The sequence below is a fragment of the Stomoxys calcitrans genome, chromosome 1 (genome assembly GCF_963082655.1).
Source record: "Stomoxys calcitrans chromosome 1, idStoCalc2.1, whole genome shotgun sequence".
In the NCBI taxonomy this organism is placed as follows: domain Eukaryota; kingdom Metazoa; phylum Arthropoda; class Insecta; order Diptera; family Muscidae; genus Stomoxys; species Stomoxys calcitrans.
This window is the reverse complement of record NC_081552.1, coordinates 157,707,584-157,713,583: the sequence shown is the minus strand read 5'-3', so window position 1 is coordinate 157,713,583 and position 6,000 is coordinate 157,707,584.

The following is a 6,000-nucleotide window of genomic DNA, read 5'->3' as shown; positions in this document are numbered from 1 at the left end:
TCCCCTTTATTACAAATCGCCAGATTGCAACTTATAATTTATTCAATAAAAAGCTCACCCCTTTCGTTGACATCCGAACTTCGCCATATCTGGTTATGTGCATTAGCTTAACTTACTACAATGAGGCTATTCTTCCCTACAGAAGCAGCTTCAACCAGCGACTTAGGGTTTGAAGGCGGCATCTCTGAATCGTGTGCCATATATAGGGAATCCAACCAGTAGTGAGACTTGTTTATTTCAAGGTTGGCTACTAGGCTTCTAAATCTTCAGTGCTTATTGACGAAAGAAGAAAAACACTTAGACTACCCTCTGCAAGAATACAGATTCGTTAGAACTTGTCATGATGAGCTTCCGTACGCATCCAGGGGCAGGTAAGAAAGCTGTGGAACCACTTTTCCTCGGGAGACTGGGCACTTGCGGCGTGGACGATTTCTCCTTAGATTCTTCACTCACTGCTGCTGTCGAAGTACTTTCTGAGTTCCGTGCTTCCACGCTGGCGCGCACTTTGAGCCCAGTCCAACTTTGTGACCCACCCACATAGGGCTTGTCGGGTCCCGTTTCGATGCCATCCCCTCCTATCTCGATTGTGGCTCGATTTTCTGCATCCAATCCGCTGTCGATAGTTCCTCAGGCAAGTGTTCACCAACAACTGCTGAGTCGTCTCCTGATTCCCCAACCCCACCGCTTCTATAGATCTTCAGTTTCAACTTGTTGAATCTGTAGGATACAATCCCTTCAGACTTGTTAAGGTCTGTAAGACAGCCGGAGTTTAGAACGAATAATGCATGTCTCCGGTCACTATCAGCCTCATCCAATCTACCAATCTTCCAGTCGGTGGTTGAAAGATTGGGATTACATTCCCTTAGTCTTCCAAGTATAGCTTCAGGATCTGAGGGAATCCTTGGTACCCAAGCATGCGCCATTGTTCGATAAGGAATATCTTCCTTCTTGACTAACTCCAGCACTAGATTTAGTCAGATCCTGGCCAGATCTCACCAATATTTTTTAGCGCACAATGATACATTTCAAATGAGCGTTGATCACCGAAGGCAGTTAGTTTTTATCGACCTCGATACCAGCCTGCATCGTCTCAAACTGGAGAAGACCCAGGAAATTCCGCAAGGACATCGGAGTATACTGGTGACAGTCCATTGACTATCCCTCTCCCCCTTGTCGACAACTGCCATGACCAAACTGTCCCTAGCGACATTAGCAAAGGTTCTTGGACCCATCTTACTGCTGTCGCCCTAGTTCTTTTAGGTATGGGATGCCCTCCAGGTGACCGCAGCCTTTTGGTTGACTGCGGTGCAGTTTCCGAATCTAGACGTATAGTCTTTGGGGTAGCTTGTGCAGCGAATTTCCGATCCCAATTTAGGAAATCTCTCCCTATCAGTGAGAGTCCTAGGATCATTCGCACCAAGCCTCTCATTAAACCTGAGAGTGATGCGTCTTCTATTCTTCCAACCTCTTAAAGAGCGTGTTGGTTTGCCGGGGAAGGCCGATGGCCTAGGCAAATTATAGGCATGCGAAGAAGTAATAGGTTCGGCCTTGTCCTTTAGACTCGAACTAGGTGTCTTCGTCAAAAGCCCCTGCTGACCAGCCGTCTGTCGGCTAGTGGAGCCTGGAGCAGCCGCTCTGCCAGGTTTCTTTAGCAGACAACATGCTACGGCCTGATACCACCACCGCAGCTGTTGGGTCTTTGGAGTCCATTCTAAGCCTACTCCCGGGCTCTAGATCTGCCGCTCCGGCGAAGCGATGAGGACCACGCCCACTAGGGCACTGGAGACTATTGTAGACGTCCGACCCATTGATATACAGATTAAGTGTGATGCAGCCACTGCGGCTGTGAGACTTAAGGCGATGGGGAAATGGATTGAGGATGGTAACAGCTCATACTATCGCAGTATAATCGAGGCGACGATAAGAAACCTGGAAGGAATGGAAGAGGTTTCCAATCGGATACCTGAGACGACACTTGACGTCGAGTGCGAGACACTGCTGCCAGCGACACAGTCTTGGATTGACGGTGTCCTAGTATTGCACACGGATGGATCAAAAGCTGAGGGGCAGTGTGGGGCTGGGGATCTTTATTGAGAACCCAAGGACTGAGATCTGTTTTAGACTTCCTGTCCTATTGGGCTGAAATTTTGCATGTAGTGTTCCGTTATGGTTTCCAAAAACTGTGCCAAGTACGGTCCGAATCGGTCTATATCCTGATATAGCTCCGATATAAACCGATCTTCCGATTAGACTTCTTGAGCTCTTACAAGCCGAAATTTTTTATTGTAGTGTTTTTTATTATGACTTTCAACAACTGTGCCAAGTATGGTTCAAATCCGTCTATAAACTGATATAACTCCCATCTAAACCTGTCTCTCGATCATCCTTGTTCGGTTCCTGTAGCTTTAATTTTTGCTGGTTTGACAGAAGTTTGGCATATAGAACGAAATTATGCCCTTCAACTAAATATATTTTATATAAATTTTTAGTAGAATCCATGGTGGTGGGTTCCCAAAATTCCCCCGTCAAATTTTCATAAATGAAACAATTTTCATTGTATACCTACATGGACATGTTTCTATAGCAAAATTTTTATACCCTCCGCCATAGGATGGGGGTATACTAATTTGGTCATTCTGTTTGTTACTCCTCAAAATATTCGCCTAAGGCTCCATAAAGTATATATATTTAGATCGTCATGACATTTTAAGCCGATCTAGCCATGTCCGTCTGTCTGTCGAAAGCAAGCTAAATTTCGAAGGAGTGAAGCTAGCCGCTTGAAATTTTGCACAAATACTTCTTAGGTCGGTTGGAATTGTAAATAGGCCATATCGGTCCATGTTTTGATATAGCTGTCATATAAACCGATCTTGAATGTTGACTTCTTGAACCACTACAGTGCGCAATTTTTATCCGATTTGGCTGAAATTTTGCAAGAATTGTTTTGTTATGACTTCCAACATATGTGTTAAGTATGGTTGAAATCGGTCCATAACCTGATAAAGATGCCATAGAAACCTATCTTGGACCTTGACTTCTTGAGCCTCTAGTGGGCGCAATTCCTATCCGATTTGGCTGAAATTTTGCATGACGTGTTTCGTCATGATTTCCAACTACTGTGCTAAGTATGGTTTAAATCGGTCCATAACCCTCTAGAGGGCGCAATTCCTATCAAATTTGTCTGAAATTTTGCATGGCGTGTTTCGTTCTGACTTACAACTACTGTGCTGAGTATGGTTCAAGACGGTCCATAACTTGATATAGCTGCCATATAAACCGATCTTGGATATTGACTTTTTGAGTTACTAAAGGCCGCAATTCTTATCCCATTTGGCTGACATTTTGCATGAAATGTTTTGTTATGATTTCGAACAACTGTGCTAAGTATGGTCGTAATTGGTTTATAACCTGACATAAATGTCATATAAACTGATGTGGGGACTTGACTTCTTGAGCCCCTAGAGGGCGCTCAGGGGGCGCGAATCGGGTCATAACATGAATAGCATTTATTTTTTTTTATCCTTTGTTGGTCTAAAAAGAGATATCGGGAAAAGAACTCGACAAATGCGATCCATGATGGAGGGTATATCAGATTCGGCCCGGCCGAAAAGATGGGTCACAAATTGTCTGTGTGGTCGCCATGGTTGGTAGTGGAGTTTAGAGATAACAAGTAAAATTGCGGCTTTCAGGGACTCAAGAAGTCAAATCAGGAGATCGATTAATATGGGAGTTACATTAGGTTATAGATCGATTTGAACCGTACTTGGCACAGTTGTTGGAAATCATAACAGAACACTGTATGTAAAATTTCAGACAAATCGGTCAAAAATTGCAGCTTCCATAGGCTCAAAAATATCAAATCGGGAAACCATTACGGAACACTGCATGCCAAATTTCAGCCAAATCAAGCAAAAATGTGACATATAAGGGCTCTAGAAGTCAAATCGAGAGATCGGTTTATATGGGAACTATATCAGGTTATAGACCGATTTGGACCGTACTTGGCACAGTTATTGGACGTCTCAGGGCGTCGAGACGATCAAGAATATTTATACTTTATGGGGTCTTAGATGAATATTTCGAGGTCTTACAAACGGAATGACTAGATAAGTATACCCCCATCCTATGGTGGTGGGGGTCGAAAACCCATATATAGAACAGGGAGTTCGCCCAAGGCTTGATAATATCTCCGGCACTGTTTAACCTCTACCTATCCTCTATTTCACCACCACCAGACGGCATTGAGATCATATCATAAGCAGACGGTTTTACGATCATGGCATCAGTTAAAGAAATATTAAACTACCATTTAAGATAAGATAAAAAACAAGTAAAAGCGTGCTAAGTTCGGCCGGGCCGAATCTTATATACCCTCCACCATGGATCGCATTTGTCGAGTTCTTTTCCCGGCATCTCTTCTTAGGCAAAAAAAAAGGAAAAAAGAAAAGATTTGCTCTGCTATTAGAGCGATATCAAGATATGGTCCGATTCGGACCACAATTAAATTATATGTTGCGCCCTTTGGGGGCTCAAGAAGTAAAATAGAGAAATCGATTTATGTCGAAGCTGAATCTGGCTATAGACCGATTCAGACCATAATAATCACGTACGTTGATGGTCATGAGAGGATCCGTCGTACAAAATTTCAGGCAAATCGGATAATAATTGCGACACCTAGAGGCTCAAGAAGTCATGATCCCAGATCGGTTTATATGGCAGCTATATCAGGTTATGAACCGATTTGAACCCTATTTGGCACAGTTTTTGGAAGTTAAAACAAAACACGTCATGCAATATTTCAGCCAAATCGGATAGGAATTGCTCCCTGTGGTGGCTCAAGAAGTCAAGACCACAGATCGGTTTATATGGCAGCTATATCAGGTTATGGACCGATTTGAACCTTCTTTGGCACAGTTTTTGGAAGTCAAAACAAAACACGTCATGCAATATTTCAGCCAAATCGGATAGGAATTGCTCCCTGTAGTGGCTCAAGAAGTCAAGACCACAGATCAGTTTATATGGCAGCTATATCAGGTTATGGACCGATTTGTACAAAGGCTTCTTCCATGACCTTCGACATACGTGTCGAATATGGCATGAATCGGCTTATAGCCTAATACAGCTCCCCTATAAACCGATCTTCCTAGTTTACTTCTTCAGCCCTAAAGTGCGCAATTCTTTCTAGATTTGGCTCAAATTTTACACAATGTCTTCTACTATGGTCTCCAATATTCAGTTCAATAATGGTCCGAAATGAACAATAACTTGATATTGTTCCAATAACATAGCAATTATTTTCTTTTATCCTTTGTTTGCCTAAAAAGAGATACCGTGGCAAGAGCTCGACAAATGCGATCCATGGTGGAGGGTATTTAAGATTCGGCCCGGCCGAACTTAGCACGTTTTTACTTGTTTCTATTTCTTTAGCATTCTAAATCGATTTAGCCCTGTCCGTATGTCTATCGAAAGCACACTAGTTTCCGAAGGAATAAAGCTAGGCGCCTGCAATTTCGCACGAATACTTCCTATTAGTTTGAGGCGGTTGGGATTGTAAATGAGCTTTATCGGTCCATGTTTTGATGTAACTCCCATATAAATCGATCCTGAGTCTCTAGGGGGCGCAATTCGTATCCTACTTGGTTGAAATTTTGCACCATGTTTCATTTTGACTTCCAACAAGTCCAAATCGGTTCCTAACCTGACATAGCTCCCATATAAACCGGTCGCGGATCTTGACATCTTGAGCCGCTAGAGGGCGCAATTTTTATCCGATTTCGCTGAAATTTAGCATTAAGTGTTTAGGTTTGACTTTCACCAACTGTGCCATGTATGGTCTAAATTGGTTCACAAACCGATATAACTTCCATATTAACCGATCTCCCGATTATACTTCTGGAGCCTCTAGGGAACAATTCTTATCCGATTTGGCTGAAGTTTTGGACAACGACTTTTTGTATTACCTTTAACATGCATTTTAAATATGGTTTGAGTTGGTTCATA